General features: G+C 47.0%; 1 protein-coding gene across 2 annotated transcripts in view; it reads right to left on the bottom strand.

The window, feature by feature from the left end:
* LOC128890830 (tyramine receptor 1) overlaps window positions 1–25,713 on the bottom strand; it is a 35,670-nt gene extending 9,957 nt beyond the window's left edge. Inside the window, exon 1 of one of the 2 annotated variants that reach the window (XM_054149726.1) lies at window positions 25,553–25,713. The gene's annotated coding sequence lies outside the window, so the exon portion shown is untranslated. Of the gene's footprint in view, window positions 1–24,979; window positions 25,521–25,552 lie in introns of those variants that run through there. The other variant, XM_054149727.1, reaches the window with a different exon arrangement.
* Window positions 25,714–26,318: the final 605 nt, after the last annotated feature.

Raw genomic sequence — 26,318 nt, 5'->3', positions numbered from 1 at the left:
ACTGTACGAGAAGGACGACGCAGTTCTGCTTACACCACCGCGACGTCCAGATATTTCCGAAAGAATCGGCGTGATCCCAAACAAAAACGTTTAAATCCATAATCAGGGCCGCGCTTTCTTTGCCGATGCGCGTCTTACGCTCGTCTAGATTTGTCTCAATTATTCCGTAATTCGCACAATGTTGCAGAGCGTATAGACTTGCTGGCAAGCTCCGCGAAGCGTGAGATAAGTCTGCATAATCGATGCATACCATTTCACGTGGCCTGGCGTGATATGGCATAGCATAGCGTGACGCGGGCAAGTATGTTTCTGCATTCATGCACTTTCGAACGTGCTTCCCGACCCCGAGGGTCGCACAGAACTTCCACCTCCGCCCGAAGGGTAGAAAATTTTCAAGGACTGCTTCAAACTTTCCGAATCCCGGCCGGTTTCGCGCTAGCGCGGTGGAAGTCATATTAAGAAATAATTACTCTTCGACGAGGCCCTCCATGAATCATAACATTGCCTACGGTTAAAAAGGGAACGGTTTCCATCGATTGGGTTGGCGCAGCGTTCAATTAAACTCGCGGACTTTTCTTATTTTCAGCGTCGTTTTGTCGCAACTACCGTTCGCGAAAACACCACTAATTTTAACGTTCGCAAACGAAGGGAGAACGAGCCGAGAGATCCTTATACGAAATGGCGTGCGAAAGCTCTCTTCTTTCATTAATAACTAGATTGTGCTTCGTTCCCGTTTAACGAAGGTCTGGTTCGATTAGAAAGCAACACGACCTGAATGGATTAAGACGTCCACGATGGCCGAGCACGAACGTTTGCAGAGAGACGAGAATTACTCGAGGAAATTAATCGATCGCTGTAACAACTCGATACTATCTCTCGCCCCTGTATGCTAACCGCCCGTTGCAAGGGAAAGAATCCTCCAACGGGGAGGAAACAATTCGGTCATAAAAATTTGCTCGCGATGGTTACGACTGTTTAACGTAATTTCAGATAATGGCTACACGACGTATCGTAGTTGTTGGCGCGCTCATGTAAAAAACTTTGCTCGACTCGCGCAGTTCGCTAATTATCGCGTAATCTCATCCGGGGGACTCGCGTGCAGAGCAAAAGCGGCTTAACGAGTCCCCTGGGAAGGCAGAAAAGAATCAAGGACGATCGTTTCGATCGCACTGACAACCTTACCGGCGACGCTTTCGTCCTTTCGAAACGAGAACATTCCAACTGACCGTTCCGCGAGCTTGCGATTTTTCCGTGACGTACGCTTTCCTTATCGGCGGATTTCTAGATAATCATCGCGCGATTCGACGATTGGAAAAACGTTTTCTTTCGAAGGGGAAGATACGTCGCTGAGAAGAACGGACGCTAAAAGCTGGGAAATATCGTCGAGAAGAACAATTTCGCGTTATTACGATTTGATTCCCTGTTTGTCGTGCAGAAAGTTTCAGGTATCACGAGATGCCGACTCGACGGTCCGACGGTTCGTTCGTTCCATTTATTCGGAAAGTTTTCGCAAATTTCCGAAGGAATCGTGGCCAGAGTTGGTCTTGTTCCGATCTCTCTCTCTCTCTCTCTCTCTCTCTCTCTCGACTCGACCGCCATAAATTTTGTTATCGGAAACGCGCAGCCAGCCGAACTTACAAATTACCGTTCTATTCGATAATTGACACTCGAACGCTAACGTTGCTTTGCCGTTCCTCGTACAATCGATTCGACGATTTCAGTTTTCAGCGACGCAGCCCAAAGGATGTTAAATATTTCGATAACTCTATTCCGAGCCGATCGAGAATTACTTTACGGCCCGGAAAACAACCGACAGACTTATCCGCGAGCGCAAAAATTGCTCGTCCAAGCGATTGGAAGGGAATTTCGAAGGTACAAATTTGTCGTGGACGAGCATATCGCCTGGATGCAACGTTTGTAATTTCGTCGTTTCTTCTATTCTCTTTGAAACAACGCCAACGAACCAGCCGAATAATACAGACGTGTCGTGAGTTCTCTGGCCGTAAAAAGCACGCTTTATGAATTTCTCTACGAGAAGACTTTCGCAAAACATTCACGTCCGCGAGATACACGACGAGTATCACCGCTACGCGGACCATAATCTTTTCTTTCCTTATTCTTGACTAGTCCGACTTTTCTCCTTTTAAAATTACGCGAGGGCGGTAAAGCCGGGTCCTCCTATTCCTCGTGCTCCCTCGTGCTCCCTCGGCCGTAAAAACATTCAGCGTCGGTGCACACGAATTGTGCTGCCCGCGACAAGGGAAGAGCTGCGAGCGTAACCGGCCGAGCAAACACACGGAAGTAACAATTTTTTACGAGACACGCCGGGAAAAGTGGGCACGAGACGTGCGTATTTCGAGGGAAACGATGCCACCCACTCGCCTCGCCAGAGAACGGGATGATCCACCGGAAACGATCGTTCGTAAGCCGCCACTGGCATTGCGTGCTCGAGGTAAATGCGTTTGGTACCCAATTTTTTCCAAAGTGTCCCGTGAAACTACCTGGCCCCTATTTTCAAGAAATTGTGCGTTATCCGACGTGTGTCCGCGGGGCGCGATACGTTCAAAAGAATGGTAAACCGTTCTAGCAAATATCGCAACGCGACAAAAATATCCATGCTTGGAACAAATAACGTTCCGGACGTTATCTCGTGGCTTCCTTCGGGTTTGAAATTTCAACTGTAAGAGGTACACTCTTTCTCGCTTTTTAAGCTACTCGTTTCGATTGTAACAGCGATCAAATTTCGCGTAGCTCTTTCTCATCGGGCAACGATGCGATCCTAGACCGATGGTGGTTTCAATGAAATTGCTGCAACTTACATTCGCAATTAATTTCCAAAGAACGCCGACTGTATTACGGCTTCGAGGCGGTGTAACCCCCTTAAGACACCCGATGTGTCGAGGAAACGACACGCCGTTCGATAAGAAGAATGATGTTCTTACCGTGAACTTAAAAGGGGATCGGTACAAAATATGTATCGATTTTATTGAAAAATAATACTCCTCGAAGGAGCCGAAGAATTTAGAAGGGGATCGATACCGAGTATATGTCAAATTAAAAAATAATACTCCTCTCGAGGAAGTCGATTGCAGAAACATTTCGACGGCACGGATTCACCGCGGCTTTCTTCGGTCGAACGACTCGATTTTCCCGGATCTTAAATAATTTCCTTAAAAAATTCAATTCGATATTTCCTCCGCGCGATTTTGCCGATTCCATTTCCAGGCTTGATCTCGCTATAAGCAGCGTTCGCGAGAAGATGAAAAGCCCACGAATCAGAAATAAAAATACGTATCGCGAGAATTAAAAAGCGTCCGGAACGGAAACGGGGACAAGGTTTTAGGGTGCACGTGCACTCCTCCGCAAGAGTGTATAATATACCATACCATCGCGTAAAGAAGATGGACATAGAGAAATTCTTACACGATTCTAACACGGTTTCTTAAAGCGAATCTTCCTTGGTCGTGAAAGATTGCGGATTACAGCGACGTTTGACAAACTGTGCGCGCTTGATGGGGTAGCTCACAGTCCCTCTGTGTTCCGTACACGACGCAAACATTGCGTTGCGCGTGACGATGTCAACAGACGGATTCGTGGATTAGGATTCGATCTCCGTGCCTGTCGCTAGACATCGCCCGACGTTTGCACTCTTCGGACATGCGCCGAGTCTCCGAGTTCCTACTTCGTTAGCAAAGCCATACGTTTTCTGAGAAGCCGATCAACAAAGACTTTTTACACCGTCCTTCGGAATAGAAGAAACTTTACCAGCGACAGAGTACCATGCGTTGGGAATAGCGAGGCAATATTTGTTTCTTTGACGTTGCTCGAGAAAATTGCAACGGAGACTCCGAGACCTCCGTATTCACTCGCTGACCCGAATTCGCTATTCTCCAGGACTAATTAATCCGGTTTCCATTTGTCGAGCTCGCGATAAACCATTTCGCGAGTCGCTATTGTTTCGTCTGTCACGCTATTAATACTCTCGGACGATAAGCTGGACCTCCGTTGTTCGGAACTTGAGGGTGTTCGTTGCTCCGCCGGGATTCGCATTAGGTATTCCACGGTACATATTTTATAGCGAAGCACTTTGCGGCGAGTTCGTCGAAGCTATTTTCGTGAGCCGATACCTTAATTCGACGATCGACCCGTTAATAAAGCGGCAATGAGCGCCGCTTCACGACCACGGAACGGTACCGTTCGAGCAGTCCGGGGGTTTGTCTTTGTCGCCGAGGCAATCGATAGAGCTTAATTGACTCGAACATGAGAGGAGCATTGGTACGTTCGCCGTTACATCGACTTTGCCGATGAACCGGGTCATGGTTTCGACGGTTCCCAAGTTCTCGAGGGTTGGTGCTGAAACGTTTCGGGAAAACTCGATCGCACCGTTTCGACACCGCTTCGAGAATCTTTCTCGCCACTGAAAAATTTCACCGGGAAACCCGATCCTTGATTAAAAGAAAATTGTCTGTTTTCAATGTCTTGCGATCTGCGCTCGGAAAACGACGAGAGAAAGAGAGAAAAAATGTTATCGGTGCCAAATGTGGGGAATACAGTGGACGTGGCGTCGGCGTCGGTTCCTATCGCGATTCCGACATCTTCTCTTATACTGTTATCGCCACGTGTGGTCTAGCGTTGTCATAGATGTGTAGAATGCCCTTCTGATTTCTCAGAGATGGTTCCTTTAACTTGCAATTCCTGCCGCAATTTTTCAAGTTGCCGACGATACGAATCAGCATCGATTGTTACAATTGAATCGAGTAGTTCGTAGTAAATTGTGCCACACGTATCCCACGGGTAGCGAATTGAGGATTTTCTTCGGACCAATTGGATTATTTCATTGGTTTATTTCGCAGGAAAACAGAATTTTCTCAGTAGCACGGCCACGCGATTACTGACGTCTCCTGTCGATTCGATAGGAAGTTATGGAGACGTTTATAATGTTTTATGGCCTCGAGATACGAACTGGCAATAAATTATGCAATCTTTCGTGCTATTGTTTGGTAAAAGATAGAGAGAGGAAACGAGAGAGGAGAACGAGATCGTCGGGTCATATTTCCTGCCTTGGAAACTATTTTAAAAACCACGAGTATATCGGAGTATCGCGAAGCTGTCCATACGTCGCGGAACTTGAAATCAAACCGGCCGTTCGATTGCCATATTTTCTGTACGCTGCGATCGTGAATGTCAATACGTTGCCGTGGACGTCCGGGAGATCGTATCGGGAAATATTACATTCGAATTGTACATTCGTTCGTCCACTTGGTTTCTCGCGAAAAGTAAAAAGGCTTGGTAGCGAGCGTATTAAGAATGCATCTGGGTTTCCGAGTCGGAAAACACCTTTTATCGATAATACTCACGACGAATCGAACGTCACGCTTCCAAGAGTCGTCCAGTTTTCTCTGTTCGAGCCCCGACCGTCGAGTGTCCGCCGCGCGTCACATTTTTGGTCGTCTGTTTCCGGTAATCGGGCCCTCGAGCGGTCAATTTCGATGACTGGTAGAATCGGGGCGGACCATCAATTCCTTTTGAAGATTATAGCGCCTGAGAGAACGAGAAAAGTTAAGAAAAATAATCAGTGTCTATCCGAACTGTCGTTAAACGTCGGAGACGCGTAAGTCGTCGCGGCGCGAGAAATGGAATAAATCTTAACGATGTACGAGATATATGCTAACGACGGCTACGTCTCGAAGGCCACGCTGCGAGGGTGGCTGAGTTGCGACGAATAATAGCGAGTATGACGACACGTAAAGTTTAACAACCTGCAACAACGACGCCATCCTCGTCGAGTGACCTGAATAATAAACACGACTAACGACGTTACATTACTCCCAAAGCAACCGTAATGTTATAGTGTCGTATAAACTTCACCTTCCTGTTAGAATAGTTCTTATTGTTGGTGCAACTATTCCGGAAGGATAGCCGTATGGGCCAACGTATCGTTCGCGTATTGTCGAAAAGTTGACAACGTTGTTGCGCAACTTGCGAAATTCTGCAAACCGATAGTGACAAATTTTCACCGGTACCAATACGTATCAGCTGCATTAGCTAACAGCTATGTTTCTGACAATAGGGTATCGCGTACCCGGCGCAACTGCAACAAACGTTCACGTCGTGCGTTCGATAAGGTCAAGTTTACCATTCTCATCGGATTAGCTACAGAGGTCTTGTATCTGACGACCGGAACACAGCGAACGAAAAGTCGTTTCTACACCAGCGGTTCAGAAATTTCGTTTCACCTTACAATCCAGGATGCAAACGAATAGGATTTCGCCGCGGCTGGAGCGAGGGAAAATATAACTCGGTTCTTAACCCAGTTCCGGAAGAATGCGCATCGAGAAGAATCCCGAAACGACCGTCGATATGGTTTGCATGCGATTCGAGGACGCGTCGAAGTAGCTCGTATCGATAAACTAAACGTACGAAAAAAGCCGGACTCGAGCGTGCCGATCCCGCTGGGAGGAACAAAGTCCGCGGACCCTCTTCTCGCGAGAGTTAACGTTCGCGTACTAGAGGAAACAAAATTGTGCGACCTTCGTAGTCACAGATACCCGCCATTGCATCGGCGCGGCGTATAAAATCGACTGGTACTCTCTACAGATCGGATTAGCCCGACGAGCATGTTGAACAAACAACATCGACGAAACGTATGTGTACGCCAGCGATGCAGTTTTAAACGAGGTTAACGTATTCCAATTGCAAAGCAAATATACATTATTTACCGCGGCAAAATTGATATCGTAACGTACGTCAGATAAATTATCATGTACACGCATCACGGGTAACCGTAATGTTGTTTACTCGTAGCGTGCGTGGTTCATTTATTCGAGAAATCAAAGAGACGACACGGAATACTCGTAAAACGAAAGCGCAAATAAACTTTGTTTCGCGTATCCTATGGAGCCATCGACCACAGAAATATCGACTCCGCCGGACGTGTCCCTGGCATTTTTCAGATAGCGCAAACACCGTTGTTGTTTCCAAATTCGTTGTGCGTGCAAAGCGTGCAAAATCACTGTGTCCGACTCTATTCGCGCCGATGCTTGCGTCGACAGCGGCAAATTGAACGCCGATACGTCCTCTTGCAAATTCCGATCGCAACGTGCAACGTCCGATTCGTCGGTTCGACTAGCAATTTTGTTGGCGGTTACAAAACAGTGGAACTTTATTTACAGGGAACGCGCGTTTGACAGTTTCCGTCGGGCGAACGCGAAAAGTCCTCGTTCCCTGGCGTTCCTCTTCGATATCGATCTCGTAATGTTCGTACCGCGTAAGAGAAACTGCTCGACGATCTTTGAACTCGACGAATTCGGTGGCTTTGCGAATCCTCTCGGAGGGGCTGCGCGTTACACGGCCAGGAAACGAGAACAAGACATCCATCTTATTCCGAAATTCCCTTTGGTATCTCGAACGTCAGCGCACGAACAACAAGGGTCGGTTTATGGATGACGCGTTCCAATATCTGACGCGGAAAGCCTCGGCCGCGTCAAGGTTGACGATTTTTCATCGCGTAAGAGATGGCACGTCGAATTACCTATCGCTCCCCTCCCAAAAGGCAGCAGCGCGCTCGAATCGACCGCGGGATAAAAACGACGCGAAAACTTCAAATTAAATTAACTTCCTGGTAGCTGGGAACCATTGAAACGTTCATTTACGTGTAAATGTAACGCTTTCATCGGCGCCGGAAAGCCAGACTGCAGAGAAGCGCTGGCAGCGACACGATAAAGCTATTACGCGAAACGATGTCACCCTTACAGACCTTCAACGATACGTTTGAACACGGTCATATTCGTCGCGAGGTCTCATCGCAAAATGCTAACCATTTTCCCTGTATATTTAACATCGGTTACGAGGCACGTATCGCGACGAGTACCTCCATGCCGTGGATTAAAGCGACATCAGCGCCGAACATTCCCCGCGAAGACAGACACGTCGCCAGCGGGACTCGCGAATGTTTCAAACGAAACGAATCGTAATTGCACTTATCTTTCTCGCTCCTAGCACGCGGATATCGAATTCGCCGATGAGTGAAATTTCGTTTGACAATTTTAAACCCACTGGTTTCGCGTATGATCGAATCACGAATACCTAGTTTCTGCCAATACGTGTTTAATTCGGCGCGAGGAGAGAAACAATAACGTCATCGGGGCTTAAACGACCGCAAAGTATTTCTTCGCTCGCCGCGCGGTCCTCGAAACACGTCGTTTCGACGCTCTTTATAATAATAATAATAATAATAATAATAATAATAATACTTTATTTATGGGCTACACGCTCTTGATATCAAGTACAATGTGATAACATGACCGCAAGAAAAAACAAAAACAAAAAATGGAGACGAATACGGTGTCACTATCACGTAAAAGTGTTCAACCTTGATTTCGCATCTGTAAAATTGCGACTACTGATCTTTTAAAAACCAAAGGTGAGCTATGAAAGAGATCGATCGACATACTAAGGCTGTTAGCCATCGCACACATTCTTGTGACACAATTTTGTTTCGCTACTGAGGTACGCTATGGGTTAATGTGGAAAATATCATTACTACGTAGATGTCAGCTTGGAATATTGAAATTCAAAAGTTCTAGTATCCTGGGACATACAATTTGACTATTGATTATTTGAAAAAGTAGTATTATGTCAGCAACAGTTCGGCGCTGCTGAAGCGTTTGCATTCGCGTAGTGCGAAGTATATTATCATATTCATGGTTTGCGATATCCATGGGTGTCCCTACCTTGTAAGAAACGTGCCTCAAGAATTCATGCTGGACGCTTTCAATCATTTTCATAAGGCCAACTTGTAGTGGATTCCAGATTTGAGATGCAATTTATCCGGAACTCCTTACGGAGACGTAACGAAAATACGACGAATGTAAAAATTTAAATCATATTCGTCGTTGCTCGCCTTTGTTCGATCTAATTCGTTTCAGCCTTAAAGGTGATATCGTAGTACGTGTCACACCGTACCTTTTATTCCATTGATGACGGAACAATATGCTACGGCAAAACTTTGCTACGGCCTCGTTGTTTTCATAAGTGCAACGGTGGGCCTTAAAAGGCACAATAGCTCCTTTTTTTTTTTTTAACGCGGAACCGTCTTTTATAGGATAGGAGAGGAGTAAATTAAACAAGCAAATGAAAAACTACGAGGCCAGAGACCTTGTTAACAAGGCAATGAGGATAATGAAACCATCTCTGTCGCATATTTAGTCAACCAGAATACCGAGGCAAAGGAATAATAAGGTTTTTCCAGAACGAATTTGGATACACAGAAGGAACCCGCTAAAGACGAAGAAAATATAAATTTATACGAAACACATCTCTACACACCCTAATTCAACTTTGACCTACTCATCTTCCACCCTATCCCTCTGTCGCCTTATCCAGCGTACTCGCGTTTACAGTTACTTGTCCTACTCCAATTTCCTTATTTTCTCCTTACTTTGATCCGCTAACCCTATCGTCTGTCCTCTCACCCCGGCACTTTTACCCACCCTCCAGAAGAGCATCGTTAGCGTTAGCCGCCGTTAATTACATTCACAGCGTAGTACTTACCGCTGTACCAAAATGCTGTTATAGAAGTATCGATCGTTTTCTAACCCATTTCACGGACGATGCTCGCAATCGTGTCTCCGCATCGCTCACGAACGGGCTACGGAGCCAGTAGGTGTACCCGTGTTTTTCGGGCAATTAGTGCCGCCACCCTTGTTGCATTATCTCCGCGTAATAACGTAAGCGTCCCCCTTTTGTCCCTGTGGGGCCGAAACTGCCAACTCCTGAGTTCTCGACAACGCCGGCGCGACGCTCAAACTTTACCAAGGGAAATTACAAACAACAGCAACGATAAATCCCCACTCCCGAACCCCCTCGGACTATATTTATATTCGTGGAGCACGGGTTTGCCAGCGCGTGGGTGCAACGGACCAACGGAGGTGGACGGTTGCTGGACGCACGATAATTCTCCGCAGCGATCGAGTGGAACGGACGTTTTCCCTCGGAATCGATGCTGGAGACCGTCGATTCCATCGCGAATCGCGCCGGGATCTCTCGTCATCTTCAGCGAATCCCGATGGTGCTATTCTACGAGATGGCGGTGTCTCGATAGACGGGAACGCCGCGGAATTGCCAGATATATCCCCGAGACTGATCGAGTCGCTTCGAATTTGCGATCCGAATCGTTTCAGATCTTATTAGCGATTGTAGCGAAATCGACGCAATCTATTCGACCATACATTCCGATTCCAAGAACTGGGGCAACTTGTGGCTCATTTCCAAACGTAAAAAGGATAACGTCTACATCCCACTCTGTACAACGCAAAATTCGGTACCTTCTAAATTCTATTACGAAACGGAGATTTGGACACCCGTCGTTATCTATGACAGAAAAGATAATACGGTTGAAGCATTTAAACCGCCCTGTCACTCTGTCGCAATCCTCCTCTGCAAAATGAAATTCTCAACCCGATGTTCGACGATATCGAATGCACCGTCTCCAATAGAAACTAGCGACGCCGGAAAATGAATCGCGGCTCCCGTTTGATATCCGCAGCCCACTATTTGTCATCTTTCCGAGAGGAGTGTCGATCGCGACACACATCTCGATATTGACCCGAACACCTATCAAAACAGCTACGCGAACTTTGCATATTCGCTCCGATACATGCGATTATTTACGGTCGCGTGCGTTACGGTTGGATGGAATTTGTTGATGTAGGAACACTGAAGATAAACAGGTGGTTTGAGATCCGAGACGGATCGTCGTAGGAAGTGGATTCCAATAAGTATACCCATAAATCAAAGTTTTTGAAAATGTTCAGCAAGTGGACTCTTAAAAATGAAACGAAGGATCTGCACCCCTTCTATGTACAAGTAGTATCGCCAATTACAGACCAGCCCGTACTACTCGGAAATACACGGTTACTTATGGTTGCGCGTTTCACGGACAGCTAGCCATTCGAAGACGAAATATTTCTAGGTCAGCCAAGGATTAAACCTATCGCGTATCGCGCGTAACTGATCGCGTTCGTTCTTTCAAAACTCGCGAGACGTTTCGAGGGTGGAAGAAAAATTGGATGCGACGAAGGCACGGTAGGAATCTTTGATTCTGCGATACGTCGACGAAAAAGAACCGTCGCGGTCCAAATGAAAACACGGCAAAAGTGGAAGAAAGAAGACGAAGAGACGGAGCAGCTTCTGAAAATAAGAGTGGCGTAACGGGCCAGGACGAACATCGTATCTATTATTTACACTCGTGAAACGGAAAGACGTAGGAAACGGTGGACGTAAGACGTTCATTTACGATTCCCCGGGATACGAAGTTCTTTTTTTTTCTACTCCTTCCCATTCCCGAGAGTGATCGTCCACCGGGAAGCTCTTCTCGAAGATAGAGAGAGCACGAGAAAAAAGAAACGCGTCGGGGGACTGGGACACGAAACTTCGAGCCACGGAGTTCGGTAGCGAGATTTCGTTAAAGGAGTTTGCGCCGCAGAATCCGGAGGACATCGTCTAGCAACCAAGGCTCCATAAACAGAGAAAGCTCCATCAATGGTGATTTTACGCGGTAAACAGTAGCTCACTTTCCTTCGATAAGGAACGCCAACTGTATCGATCGAGGATATCTCGTTTGTCGATGCTGCCACGTCGCGTCGTCTCGAAGAGATTTTCGATATCGATTTTTCCCACGCAAACTCCGGGACATAATGTAAGTGATAACCTTGCGACGTGCAACGGGGAAACACCGGGAGAGCGCGGCGAAATTTACGTCGAACCAACGTGCTCCGAGCAAGATAGATACCATCAAATGTCTCGAAAGAGCCTTGACGGAACTACCAGACCGTTGACGGAAAACAGCCCCAGTGGTCGGAGCTTGGATAATTAATCTACGCGTATTAAAATCGTTCCGATCCAGGAACGACTCACGCGAAAGTCACCGAAAACATCATTTCTGCCTTTCGTAGACGACTTTTCGAATTTGAGAAACGAAAAAAATGCTACGTCTTCGTGCAAGATAGATATTTCTATTTCGAAATATTTGCGATATCCTTCTTTCTCTGAATTCGCTTCCTGTTTGCCATTCAAGTAACGTCCCCGAAGCGCGCAATCGCCTCCCGCGAGGCGAGGCGAGGCTCGCAACTCTTTCGGGGCTCGTTTCTCAAGCATATTTACTCGCGAATGTACACACGTGCCAGATATCGAGGGATACCGATGCACTTTACCGAAATTCTTCTACCGAAATCTAGAGACGCGAACGACGTCGGCGACGCTCGCGTACGTTGGAATATTTTCCACGGAAAATACCGTGAAGAGCACAGTTTACTTATATCAGTGATACTTGAAACTCTCGCGATAACGATATTTAACTTTAACTCGTATCCCGTTGTATCCTACAGCTATATTCGCAAGAATTTCGAGTCGCGATTAACCCAGGGTACGAGAACCTCGAGGATTCCAAACTCTTCGCGTGAGAGCTACGATACGTTCTTGTACAGACGCTCCGAATGGATGAAACAAAGCTGGACTATTTTCATTCTACTAGATAACTCTGAATCATCTGTTCCGCGAATGTCAGCCACAGTGCACGGCAACAGGGTGGCAATTTGCCAAAATCCAAGCCCTACGGGAATTGCTAGGTCCGCGAACCTGGGCCAAATGTTTCGACGTATGAACTATTGTCTACCAGAGAAAGTGGCCGAGTTTCGTAAACAGAAGCCTCGAGGCGCGGCTTCTCGCATACGTTTTGGAATCTAGAGTACACGCTCGCAAATAGTTTTCTCTCCGAGTAATCTGCATTCGCGAGAGAACCAACCTGCCAGCACCAACAAACTAACCTCCATAAATTCGTGTCGTCGATGATCCCTTAAAACCCTTCAGAGATACAAGAAAGTCTCCGCTTTCGAATACCGCATTTTTAACAACGTCGAATCTCTACGCGTTTCGCGAAATAAAGTCTGTCCTTTTAAAGTAGCTACAGTGAGACAACTCTCGCGGGACACTCATCCATTGCCCGTTCAGCATATCGAGATACACGAATTGTATTCTCTATTTTCTACTATCAACTGCTCGAGATTTGTAGCGTTCGCTGTCCTCGATTCATAGCCTGTCAGTCGGATCTCGGTCCAAACGTAATGGCCAAGGAATAGACGAACGAACGAGCCGACTTCCCGCCAAATCCACTTCCGTTTCGTTTCTCCGTCGAATTTCACTCCAGGAGCGCGAGGATATGCCTCCTAGCTGTCGATACAATTTTTCACCTAACCGGCGCACAATTTTTCGACCGATCGACCGTGTATCTAAACAAAACAGACGGTTACGGCCGAGCCACGTATTTCCTCGGTCCGCACATAAAGGAGTTAGACGAGCGTTTTACGTCTGAATATTACGGTTTATAGATTTTCGCCGTCTTCCTAACGAAATTCCTGTCGGTGGTGCATGTTAGCAGCCGGGTAATTCATCCTCCATCCTTTTAGCAATATATATTTACCGCATAGTTTATATTCATGGAGCAAGTCGGAGAAGCACGTTTCGAAGCAGTTCGCAAAGGAGGATCGTTACTTCCCTCGCTGTTACGGAAAAAGCTTTACGAGACTTTTGGGAAAATTGAAAATTAGAATGTAAAGTTCCAACGAATTAAATAAAATTCCTTCGCCCTCGCACCGTTGGAATATCCGAAACTCGCATCGGTCGTGACTTTCGAGACACTGTTGTTTGCGAAAGATTGTTCATCTCTTACGGGAATAGTTATCGAATATTTTACGGTTTTGAAAGTAGTTAAAACGGGACACGTAAAAAAAAAAAAGAACAGGCACTGTTGTTTTGCGACATCCTCGTAAATTTGAAAAAGCGAACGATCGCTTGAATAAATGTTTCGTTACCGAATCGCTTGGCACGCGAGAGGCGTGATTCTGTTTCTAGCCGTGACTCGCTGTGAATTGTTCAAATCGGTATTCCATTTCGCAGGTGGAAAACATTAAAATCGAATTGGTTCGACCGCGCTCCGTGTCCGGCACGTATTCCCGTTGCGCCACTCAGAAATCAACGCGAAACGAATACACTGAATTCACCGCAAACGCGACGAAACAGAGGGAAAACGATTGTTCCCGGGTTTCTTCATAATTAAAACCGGCACTGGTCGGGACCTGCGTTGCTTAAACAATAGTTTCATTGCGCGGAGAAGCGGGAGAATTCACATTTCGCATTTACCGCGCTCCAACGTTGGGATGACCGAAAAAGAATTTTTAACGCGACCGTAATGCTAACCGAAGGCTAACTAGGTAGCGCGATGCGTTTCTCGTTACCGTTCGCCGTCTGACAAATCCCAGCGCTGTAACTCCGGACGGCCGACATTGACGATCCATTACTACTTGTGCCTGACAAATCCCCCGGCTATACCGTGACTACTTAATGTCCGATACACGCCTTGTTAACCATAATTACTCGATTCGAGCAGCTACATCCGAGCGTGAGGAATCGATGATCGTAGACGAACGATCTTTTCTACGAAAATATTGTCACGCTTACAATCGCGCGCTAATCCGTCGATTTGTCATTCGCGTGACAGACGAGAGAACGCGTCGAAGGATCGTATCGCGAAAAATTGATTAGCCGAGAAACCGATTTATCGGAATATCTTTTTCGGAATAGCAAGAAGCACTGTAATTGGATGACGCAACCGAAAGAAATGTTTGCAACGTCGCTTTTTAACGTGCGCTTCCATAAAATACCGACGGACGAAAGACTTTATTCGCTCTCTTACATCGAAGACGAATTCGGAAAAAATTCAATCTACGTTTTCCTATCTAACGGGAAACAGCTGACGTTGGAACTTTGTCGAAGGTCCTCGCCACTTGTAAAGTTGACCCATGCTTTCCATTATAAAGTTTCGAAGCGGCTTGATCCTCGTAGCCATCGATTCCACCTCGCCTATGAACTTACTAGCCGCGACTCGAATGATAACATCGTTAAAAGACTTTCTCCGGACGGCAGATGAAAGAAAAACGCGTGTCAATTACACGAAACGCGGAACGCGAAGGGATTACGATTTAAATTGAACGTAGCGTAAGAAGGAAAGAAAGAAACTAGAGAAACAAAGATGAGGGAACGCGATCGCGGCCACTCAAAGGTGTTCGCTCGAAAGCGATGCACTCCGGTAATTAAAATGATAATTCCGGTAATGACGCGTTCCTGTTGACGCACCTCGTCGATTGCGTCGTCGTTATTACGTTGAAAAACAAGATCGCGATACGAGACGGAACAGATTCAGATATCGCAGAGAAATCAAACACCATCGACCGTAGATCTAGTTTAACGTCGGTACTTTGACGTAAGACGATAGATTGCGTTCACCGTGGCAATCGTACGTATCGAGATTTACGAGCTCGAGAAATTCGTAGGATGAACGGTGCTTACGTTTCTCGGGAATAACGATTTATATTTTCGTTGCGTGGAGCTTATCTCGTGCGAAGTTCGCGACACGACGAAGATGCCGGCCTTCTTAGGAATCAGTCAGAACTCTGAATGGCTATTAATCCAGAGGAACTTAAGCAAGTGGCGCTAAAACGACCGAGCGAACTGTAAAGGTGGCCCATTTCGAAAAACGAGAACAATCGGCACGAAATGGTAAGAGTAGTTACACGGTATTTCAGCTCCATCGCTTTTACGGAGAACATGGAACTAGCGACCGCGCGCTTGTCGGAGCTCTTCCTGCTGCATTTTTACAGCAGCCGGGATGCACGCGTCGTCTATTCTCTCCCTTATGCACACCGGCAATGCGCCTATAAAGCAAAACGTACTTCAACGAATGAACGGAGCACCTTATAAAGATAAAAGTTCACCGCCTTCGAGGCAAGAAAAATAGCACCGCTCGTAAATAAAATCCTGTCAAGGGTAGAACTCAACCTGTCCCCCTCCGATCTTAACCTACATTTGCGGGATGGTTCGTTGGAGGTCCCTGTTGTTATTTATAAAATATTAAGCGTAATTACTTAATACCTGTACAGGTAGAAATAATTAAGGTAACGCGCCTCGTTATACAGGCGATGAATAGTCTACGCAACAACTGACTTTCTACTCGATACGTGTATTCTCTTCTAAACAACACCTATACCGAAAGAATATTCATTGAAAGAACACCGACCACGGTATTCGGACAGGTGACATTTGTCGCGAGGATTCGCCGACGTGCACAGGTTTGCTCGTCCGAATCACGATTTAAAGTGTACCATCGTTTCATTCGACGAGGAATCCTAAGAATGAAAGCGACGTCGGGCGTCGTCCAAATTTCTCGTCGGAGAGAAACAAGCCTCGTGTCGTCATCGTGTTTTCAAGAAAGAAAGACCTCCTGTCGCTTCTCAGGGCAAACGAAATTATACAAAGACAATTTAATCCGGTCGAAGGGCTGCAGCGGCAGCTGGACCGAGCTCCTTCGCTTTGGCAATAAAAATTCGAACCTGCGATCGCCGTGTAAAGCTCGAGAAGAGGAAAAAAGGTGAAAGGCTCGTCGCGCTCGTTTGAAAATTCGCGTTCGCACGGTCTACCCGACGGAACTCGACGTTTATCACCGTTTCACCGTGATGAGCGAAATAATTAATTTCCGTGCCATTAATTTCACAAAGTATCCTCGTAATCTCACGCGCACGCGAGCTATTTCGTATTCCATAATTCTCTGTGGAAAGTATTTCATAATGGAGCGAACGCGTCGCGCGGGAATCGGCTTTTCCACCGCTACGAGTCGGTCTCTGCGTCGACCGCGTACGGTGGTATGCGGAAAAAGTCGAGACGACAAAAATCGAAACACGTCCGCCATTGAAACGGGAAGAAGCTTGTCCGTCGGAGGAAAAGTTACCAAAATCGTCCCGTTTAATATATTTTAGAGCGGACGGTCTTTTTCCTCGTACGAATAGCGACGGATTCGAGCGAGGAAACTCGAGATTGGTTTTAGTTTGAAACCGCGACACTGGCAGCGAAGAGCAGACCTCAGGGGTGAAAATGTAACGTCGATACCAGAGTAGACGTAACAAAGAGTCTCGAGGTGATGCTCGAGCGACGAGCGTCGATCTGAAAATGACGTAGACGACGAATAATCCAGGCCGTTTCGCAGCTCTTTAATTACATAAAGGCCTTTGCTATCGTCGGGAAAAGGACGAGGAGCTGAGCAGAAACATCTCGTGGCTCGAGTCCAAAGCGTCGATTTACAAACACCCGTCGCTGGAAGGTTAGGCGCAATTTAACTTTGACCCATCAGCTGTGAGAAGAAAGAGAAGACGCGACTCGGGAAGTACCGTAATACCGCCATGAACGTACACTTTTGCTGGACAACCGTGCCTCGATACATTCATCTTGAGCGTTCGTTGTTCTATCGAACTTTGTCATGAAAATGACGAACGTTCTATTCGTAACGACGACGGTGACCGAGTCTCGTCTACTCCTGCCTCCACCTTTGAGCTGTAAAACTTTTGCATGCAACACTTTTCGCTATTTAGAGCCGCGCTTCTTCAAGTTTTTTACTCGAGACGAAATTGTTGGCGACATACCGTTTTACGAAATATACGGAAACTGCGAGTCCGACCAGTTTCGTTCCGTTGTCTTTGGAAGTTAACGAATGAAATTAGCGTGGGCGCGTAAATGAACCGGCAAGCTACAAGTTAAACTGCCAGGACGTACACGGGCACACATGGTCGGGCACGTGTTCTAACGAAGTTAAAGCGTCGAGTTATTATCAGGAAAGTTCGGTATTTAAGTTAACGGAGCAGTTTGCGTCTAATTGTATCGGCAAATTTCCGGTGCGCAGCGCGTCGACGTTGATCCCGTAAGAATCGATCGACCCGTCCTCGATCGCTTCGCGCCGTGATTCGAAGAAGACAACGAACCGGGTACGGCACCGCGTCGTTCCCGAATAACATCGAAAACGAGAGGATCAACCAAGAGGAACACGATATACAGCGGTTAACCGTGCCCGTAAGTCGGATACAATGCGGAAGTACAATGCAACGCAAAGTTTTGCGGACAAATTAATGTTTCCTTTACATATGTAAAGTCCGTCTGCTGGTTGGCAGATAAGCGTCGCGAACGTTCCACCGGCCGCGGGATGAACTTTTCATCGCGACTTTTCGATGCTCGACGCTGCTTCGCTACGGGGTGCCAACGCGTGGTCTTCTTCTTCAGCGGTCGATCGAGAACAGGGAAACAGTAGAAAACCAATGTTCGTACAATAGACACTCTAAAGGGCGATTTAGAAGCAACGTTCGCGGCTGCGACGTTTTGATCTCTACTCTTTACCGAGGAATGGTAAACAAGATTAACAAATATCATTTTATTCGCTTGAAATTTGGATGCGAAGTAGCTGTACGAAATCGCGTCTTTATGGACCGCTAGCGTTTCGAGTACGTTGCGCGCTTTCTGCGGAAATTCGATCAAACCTGAACTATCGATCTTCCCGCATTCTTCCATTGTTGCATCCAGCAGCAAAGTATACTTTGAAAATATTTTAGGAATTGAATCAGTCGATACAGATTGAATATCGCGATTCATTTCCGACCGATTAAGCACTCGGGAAAATGGAACGCGATTTGTGTTCGGTTCTCCTGGAAGTTAAATTCCCGATTGAGGGCGGCTTTTTCGTCGATAATGAGATCTCCAGGCAGCGAACCTGACATTTTCCCTCCGATGGAGATAATGGCAAACGGAATAGGTTCGCAATATTTTCGGTTTGCCGCGTCTCTTCGTGGACGGATCGATTTTCCGCGATCCCGTTTCGAACGGGTAATTTTCCGTCGTATTGTCGTAACCACCGCGCGAATCGATTTCCCTCGCGGCCGTGTCGTCCTCGATCCGAAAAAGATAGATCGAGGAACCGCGTCGTTACGAAAGAAAAAAAGCGTCCGGTGAATCGTTGCTAAGACAGCCGCGACGTTGTAAGAGATTTTTCGCTCGATGAAAGCGAAGCGCGACTGCGATAGAAGGCTCGCTTCCAGTCAATCAGCTTCACACCGTTCCACCTCTGGCAATTTTTGAAGAACGTGTTATCACCAACCGAGCACATACTTCCGCGTTTGCATAAAATTACGTCGAGCTTCGCGCTCGATCCCACGTAAAAGAATTCAATGAAAATTCGGCCCTGGACGAAGGAAACAGATCCGAAATGACAAGCGAGCGATACGAGTCTCTCTTTAGAACAAAGGACCGATTAACCACTCGACGCGCGTTACCTGCGAAATTTCGTAGCGGCTATAGAGTAATACGTAAACGTATGAAACACGGAACTGCATGAATATTCAAAGCATATCACTATCCGCGTATAGTATATTATTTGTTACAGGATTTGTTTACTTTTCATTGTTTTGCCGGGTTTATTTGTAGCGCTCCGTGTCTGCGACGGTATGTATCTACAAATTTAATCCGCCGCGAGCTTTAGCTAACAATGAATCGTCATTAGTTACTCGTTACCGTCGACATGCTTTTTACAACTGTTCCGATGCCAGACAACCCTTTGCTATTTCTCTATCGCGCGATGCGCGACTTATCCAACGACGAATGGAGCTCGAGTTGATATAAAAAATATAGCGACAGAAACTAGATGTTACCAACATTTTACCGATTCACTCGCACCATCCGTGGAGCGTTAACCAGGCGGTGCACGCAGGCATGTTTAATTAAAAGAAACCACGGTCTAATCGAGTTTGACGGGGTTTTCGTGTCCTTCGTCGCTCTTTGCACTCTGATTAATCATGTCACGTGCACCTTCGTCACGCTCAATTGAAACCCGAAAGCAGGCTGGATTATAGTCTTAAAGTAAGCCGCGGGAATCTTGCATCGGAGTGCACCGCCGCATTTACGATCGTTTCGTCAAAAGACAGAGACGAGAGAAAGAGAGATGAGGGTAGAACGGTCGAGCGACTTTTAATCAACCTTCGGGGGGAACAGCCATTTAACAACGCCGTGTTACCAGCTGCTCCCTGAAAATTAACTTCACGTTATCGCGAAAAGAAAGCAGACGTTCAATCTCCGAAAAATGGACCGTTTAAAACCGAGGAACAGGGAGCGCAGCTTCCGCCTCGATCGCTCGCCCAAGAGGACGAAGTGAACGATCGAGTCGATCCTAATTCGCGATCCTAAATCGTTGCGTGGAAAAATTAAAGCGTCATTTAATTTCTGGGACTAAAGTTCCTTAACCGTGTAATCACGTGTTTCACTTTTATGGCTTGTCCACAGGGAAGATCGCAGAGAGGGTAGGTGCGAAAGCACTATTACCCTGTAATTGCCTGCCGTTACGTGAAATTTATGCGACCGCTTGTTGAGTTAGGGAGGGCTGCGTCAGCCATCGTTTGCATACCCGACACTGCCAACGAATCGAGAAGAATGGAGTCACCATTCGGCAACAACGAATTGACCTTTTGTTTGAAATCTACTCTCAAAGCACCGAGATCGATCGACACGGTAGAATGTAAATAATACGCAACATAACATTTTTTACAATTACGTGGTCCCGTAACCGATAGTCGGCGGAATCAATTTCCGTGCAATCGACGCTTCCGATAATTAACGTTCTACCACACTTACCTCTCCATTTAAATCTTTTGCTTATTCGGTATACCGCTTTAACCGTAACGATTGTTTAAATAACAATGTAGCGTTTCCTTTCGAAGGCAGTCTTTGTACTTGACCGTTTTACGATTCCTTTTTCTTAAATCAATTCCCGGATAATCCGAACGATGAAACGATCTCAAAAGTAATTCGCGGTAAACGAAATTAGTCTCGTTTCTTTGGACGGACGCAACGATTCAGCTCGAGATACTTCGGCAAACTTGCCCGAAGGAAGACAAAGGGAACGAGGAAAAGACGAATAAAGACGCGTTTCGTTCGAGAGAACAAATATTTACAGCCTGAGTTACGTTCGCTGTCCTCCCACCGAGGAGCCTAACAAGAAAATATTAATTCTGATTCGTCTTTTGTGAATCTGAATCGTGGCCAAGCACGTTCGCGATTTCGTTAGGGTCGTTAGATCGAACGAACCATTCGTTGTACGTATTTATTTTGCGCTGTTTACACGAGCCTGAATGAGAATCAATGGTACGGAAGTGGTTGCGCCGGAGTACAATCGACGATCTCTCAGCAGTCGATGAGACACTTCAGTTGCCACTCACCTTATTAAAGCTACTTTAACCGACGCAAAACACGACACTATTTACGTCCTTCTTTCTCGGGACATTTAACAGAGCGCGTCTCGTTACGTAAATAACACCAGATATCTAGCGGTTCGCGACTTGGACGCGTTCGAAGCTTCGATCGTCGATTGAAAAATGTTTTCCCTTTCGCGGGCAAGCTCTGCTCAGGTATTCATCGAGTTCCTCTTCGAGACGATCGTTTGAACGACAAGGAAAACGAAAAGGCAATTTCTCAGAGTCGCGAAAGTATGGCGCAAACTCCGCCAAACGAAAACGTTAGTAAATTTCATATCGGTGGATGTGCGGGTAACCGAAAGACCAAGTTTACAGACCGGGGGGAAAATGATCCGTGCAAACGCCGGGATTTTCTCTCCGGGTGTAGCGGTACGGCGTTGCGCAAACAAGCAATATAAACTGAGAGCCCTTTCGCGCGCACGAATACCGACCATCCGTCCGAGCTGACTATCCGCGCGCGACCGTCCGCGAATAATAGAACGAAAATGAGAATTCGAGGCGAATTACCAGGGTATCGATCAAACGCGACCGGATTTCTCATCTCGCGTGAGCCAACACGCGGAGGCTGGAGAAGCATCGCGGGTCGATTTTTAAAGAATCGCCTCGGCTAGCGATATTTACGCGTCTCCGGCGGGTGCTCCTACACGATCGGTTATTTATAAAGCCGTTCACGATAATCAATAACCTATGCCGCTCTCCCTGCACAGCGAAAATTCACCAACACCTCGAACACTTGCAAAACCCTCCCTCGAACGATTGAACCCGTGGGATGGAGAATATTTTATCGAGAGAGATGGGAAAGAGAGAGGAAGAGACATGCCATGTTAAACAGAAAAATTCATTCAGAGATTCGCGAAGCGTATCGGGCGAGAAACGGTATCGAAACTTTCCTATCGTAGATCGTGAAATCCCACTTTAGCAGTTTAACCGCCGCTCGGGAGCAATGTTTATTAAATACTAACGCGGCGGATGCACGAATCCGGATACCACGGAGATTGCAGACGACGCGCTGGTTAGGGGAATTAGTTTGACCCGTTCGCAAACGGTCCTGTTTAATCAAATTCTTTAACTAAATAATTATGTTTCTCCCGTGCGTCTCACTCTTTCATCCTCGCAAAACGAAATGCGAACGATGGTATTTAAAATAAGGTGTACTTAAAAGTGCAGGCGAGAGTCGAAGAGACGTGAAACGGGATGACACGACGGGGTGCTAGGCAAATAGAGGCGACGCTCGCGAGATGGGAATTCACGAAAGAGTATCGGAGACGAAATGCGACGGTTCTTTCGTCGATATCGCGGCATTCCTGTCCGCCTGGTGAAATTGAAAGCGAAATGCGCGAACCGGGGAAACGTCTCGCATCGGTTGAAAACTGCTTCTCCCCTAACGAAGCGACAGCGCACAACTGAACTTTGTTTCGCCGCGAAGCGGAATACAGGACCGACCGGCCAACCGAAAAGTATCTCCTCTTTCTGTGCCATTAATCCGGTCGCGCGGCATAAAGCCTGCGCGCGAGTGACATACAAGAATAGCTACAGGAATCCTCCTAACGAGACAAGACGGGACGAGCATTATTTCCTGTCGGCGAAAAATATTCCGAGCCGTAACAATGAAATATCTATTCTGCGCTGCGCCCGAGATACTCTCGCGAGTTCCTGTACCATAGCTGCTGAAGCGTAACGAAGCAAAAAAGGAAAGCAGCAAGATGTTGTTTTCTGGACATTTGTTACTTTATTTTCCCTTCGTTTTATTCAATCCCTTCTGTTTCCTTCCGAACGAAGCAACGCGATTCACGTACCTAAGAGGTAAACAAAACGCGAGAGAAATTTATTTCGAAATTTCCCGCTCCGATTGCGAATCGTGCCCGATCCGTACCAGCCTAATTACTTCCAATACCGTTAATCTAGATCCCGTAATACCGCAGTCTTCGCGGTTGGAACGTCACAGCGGTAGAGATCGAGGTTGGATAGTTTACAGGAACGCTGACTACACCACGGGTGTTCTACTTCCTTATCTATTTTTCCGTCATTTTTACCGACGATAACGCCACTTTATGCCTTTATGTAGCATCGTTTTTATTGTAACGTTGCGTTCACCGAAACGGTCTGTTTACTTTATGCGAGTGAACTGGTACTAGCGGCACTCGTCGTGAATATGGATCCGCGTTCTTTAACGAGTTTTAAGCGGTTCGCGAATTCGATTGGTTCGAAACGCTCCGAATCGTCCAGGCCAAATTCACGATCAAGTTACCCCTTCGAAGGATATTTTCCCAGTTGTACTTAATACCTATAAAACATTTACGTTAGAAACTTGCACGAATCAAAGGAGACGAAAGTTTTTGTATAGTACCTCTGGAACCAATCGAATGGAACCAATGCTCTCTACCGATCGAATAAATACTTCAACTTTTCAACGAGTTCTGTTCCCTTCGTTTCACTGTTAACTTTGCCTTTATACCAGAGTTTCCTCAACCCGAAGGGAGAAAATACTCGTTCCCTATTGGAAATAATACAACCATTCGCAAAGGAATTGGAGACAAATATCTTTTCAACGAAAGGTACTCGGAGTTTGTCGCGTGGGCCGCTGTAATTAAGGAGTCGAGAGAAATCACCACGAGAGCTTCGAATCATCGAATTTATATGAATTTTACTTGTCGAAGTATAGGTCGACTAGACTCGACCAACGTGTCTTCGAAGAGTCTGCCTTTTCCCGACGTAAAATCAAAGGTAACCGCAAACGATCCAAACGTTCAAACGAAATAATATTCCGATGTGCACTTTATCCGCAAAAAAGTTCAAAGGCTTTCGCTAATTTTTGGTTTCCCTAGTGGCTTAACCCCTGAACGGGATCTGCTTTGGGACTCGGCTAACCACGCAGAAGCGAGGTTTAAACAAGCAACCTTTAAATCTTCAAACGAAGAGAAGATCGGTTAGCAAGGAAGCGAGGCGAGCCGTCTCTCGCGCGTGCGGCGCGTTCATCAAAAGCTCTCTCTGTATCCGCTGGAAATCCGGCGTTCATTCCTTTCGCGCTTCTTTGATCTTCGACACAGACCCAGAACACACACTAAACGACCTTAATTATTTCACACGTAGTCCCGGACCGCGCACAGAAAACCACCCCAACGATACGACGATAAGGGAAGATCGCAAACTGCCCGAAGACCCACTTCGTACACTCGACCGAAAAGTATCCCAACCTTCGACCCTCGACCCCCCCCCACCCCACTCTTGGCGACATCGCGAAGACCCTCCGAAGGCGAATAACGCTTGAAACGGACAAGATCTCGTTGGAAAACCTCGACGCATTAACAAATCACGCGCTCTTCGGATCGTCAACATCGAACGAGATTGAGAAACTCGACGGCGACTCGCGATCGAAGGGAGTCTATAAAACGACGGTTCCGCTTCGGCAGAAAGGAGGACGCACCGACCGAAGATGCATCTGGCTCCTACGATAATAACTTCCTCCCTCGAGTCCCGGTTCGTTTTCTTTCTTTTTTTATAATTAATCGATAACCGGTCGACGATTGCACGTCACCCCCAGCAAAGATCTGAGAACAACGAAGAAACGAGTGACCGCGATGGAATTCAACTTTTTCGGAATGGTTTGTCTTAATATGATCGGTTAAAGGGGCGTCTCAACAGTCTCGGTCCCAAAGCAAATACTGCCAATAGTTCGCGAAAGACCTTGATAGTTTTATAGGGCACACTTCGATCGTTTCTCTATCGCACTTGAGAATCGTATCCCAATTGTGGAAGCGTAGATAGTAAAAACGATTTCTCGACTTTCTCGTGTAATTTTGTTTACCCACGTGTACGTTGTGTTATTTTTCGTAAAAGACCAATCGAACGTTTGCTCGGAAAACTCCCTCGTATCTCCGATAGCGTTCAGGACGGCACCAGAGGGGCGAATCATTCACGGACAGTTTCAACTCTTAAACTCTCTTTGCACTGTAGATAAAACGAAATACATGGCACTCAATTTAGCTTGGTCCGGGAAGCTTGGAAAATTTATTCGGGATCCGAGTCACGTACTTGGTCGAATGTTGGCCGTAAACCGCACGAGATCATGAAAGATCGGATACGATCGGAAGAGACAAACTGTGAAAAATCGAGGGAAACTTGTCACTGTCGCCACGACTAAGGGGTCCGTTTATTCGTCGAACGATCGCACGATACCGCACAAAATCGTAGACGATCGCGAAGAGGGTGATCCCCACGAGACGGAGATTCATCTCGCGAGACGCGATCTATCCGTCCGAGGACACGTTCCGTTTCAGCGAAGGAACGCGATGGCAACGAGCGAGAATCACACAACCAGCAGCCGGCGGACGCGCCGGTAAATGGAAACGGTTTCTCGGAGAATGATAATGAATCTCGCGTACCTGAGATCGGTGGATCGGTGGTGCAGGGCGCGGCGGCATGGTCCCGTCGCAACACAGCGCCGTTCGACGAGCACTGAGCAGCTATTCTGCGCCAACAGGGTTGCGTCGACGTCGAAAAGACGTGAACGGTCGCCTCTCGCCCCTTCCTACCCGACGGTCTGCCACCACCCCGCGTACTACCGACGCCACTCTTCGGGCTACTCTCACACGTATCTCACCATCATCCCCCGCGCCGCTCGTCCTTCTTCCTTGCACAGGCCAGCATCCGCTTGCACTCTTTCCTGCTTCCACCCGCTGTCTACGGCGCCGTTACGTCCTCGAGGCTCTGCCACCCCCGCGGCACATGCGCGGATCCCCCTGTCCAACAAAACTCTCCTCGTAGAGCTGTCAGAATTGGGAAAAACGGGCCGGGGGACAAGGAAGAGGCCACGGGGATGGGGGTGGGGGTGATCCGGAGGGCGGCGTTTTCTGAAAAACGTATGTTCTCTCTTTCTGTTTCCCTTTCTCCCTCGCTCCCCGTTACTTTCATCTCTGCTTCCGTATTTCCTTTTTAACTCATCTCTATCCGTATACCTCGCTCCATATCCTTCTCGCTTCGTTGTCTATCTCCACGTCTTCGTTCCCTTCGGCGTTCCTCGTTTCGCCTCGTCGTCCAGCTTTGTCCGTTCTTCTCGGTTTCCAGCGAACGGGCTACGTTTTTGTCTCCCCGTGACACGCGACGTCGAACTACCATCACTAAAATGCGTGGGAAATCTCCCCCACCCCT

Source organism: Hylaeus anthracinus, unplaced genomic scaffold (assembly GCF_026225885.1).
Source record: "Hylaeus anthracinus isolate JK02 unplaced genomic scaffold, UHH_iyHylAnth1.0_haploid 12001, whole genome shotgun sequence".
Classification (NCBI taxonomy): Eukaryota; Metazoa; Arthropoda; class Insecta; order Hymenoptera; family Colletidae; genus Hylaeus; species Hylaeus anthracinus.
Note: the sequence above shows the minus strand (reverse complement) of the source record. Positions and strands in the feature narration are given on the sequence as shown.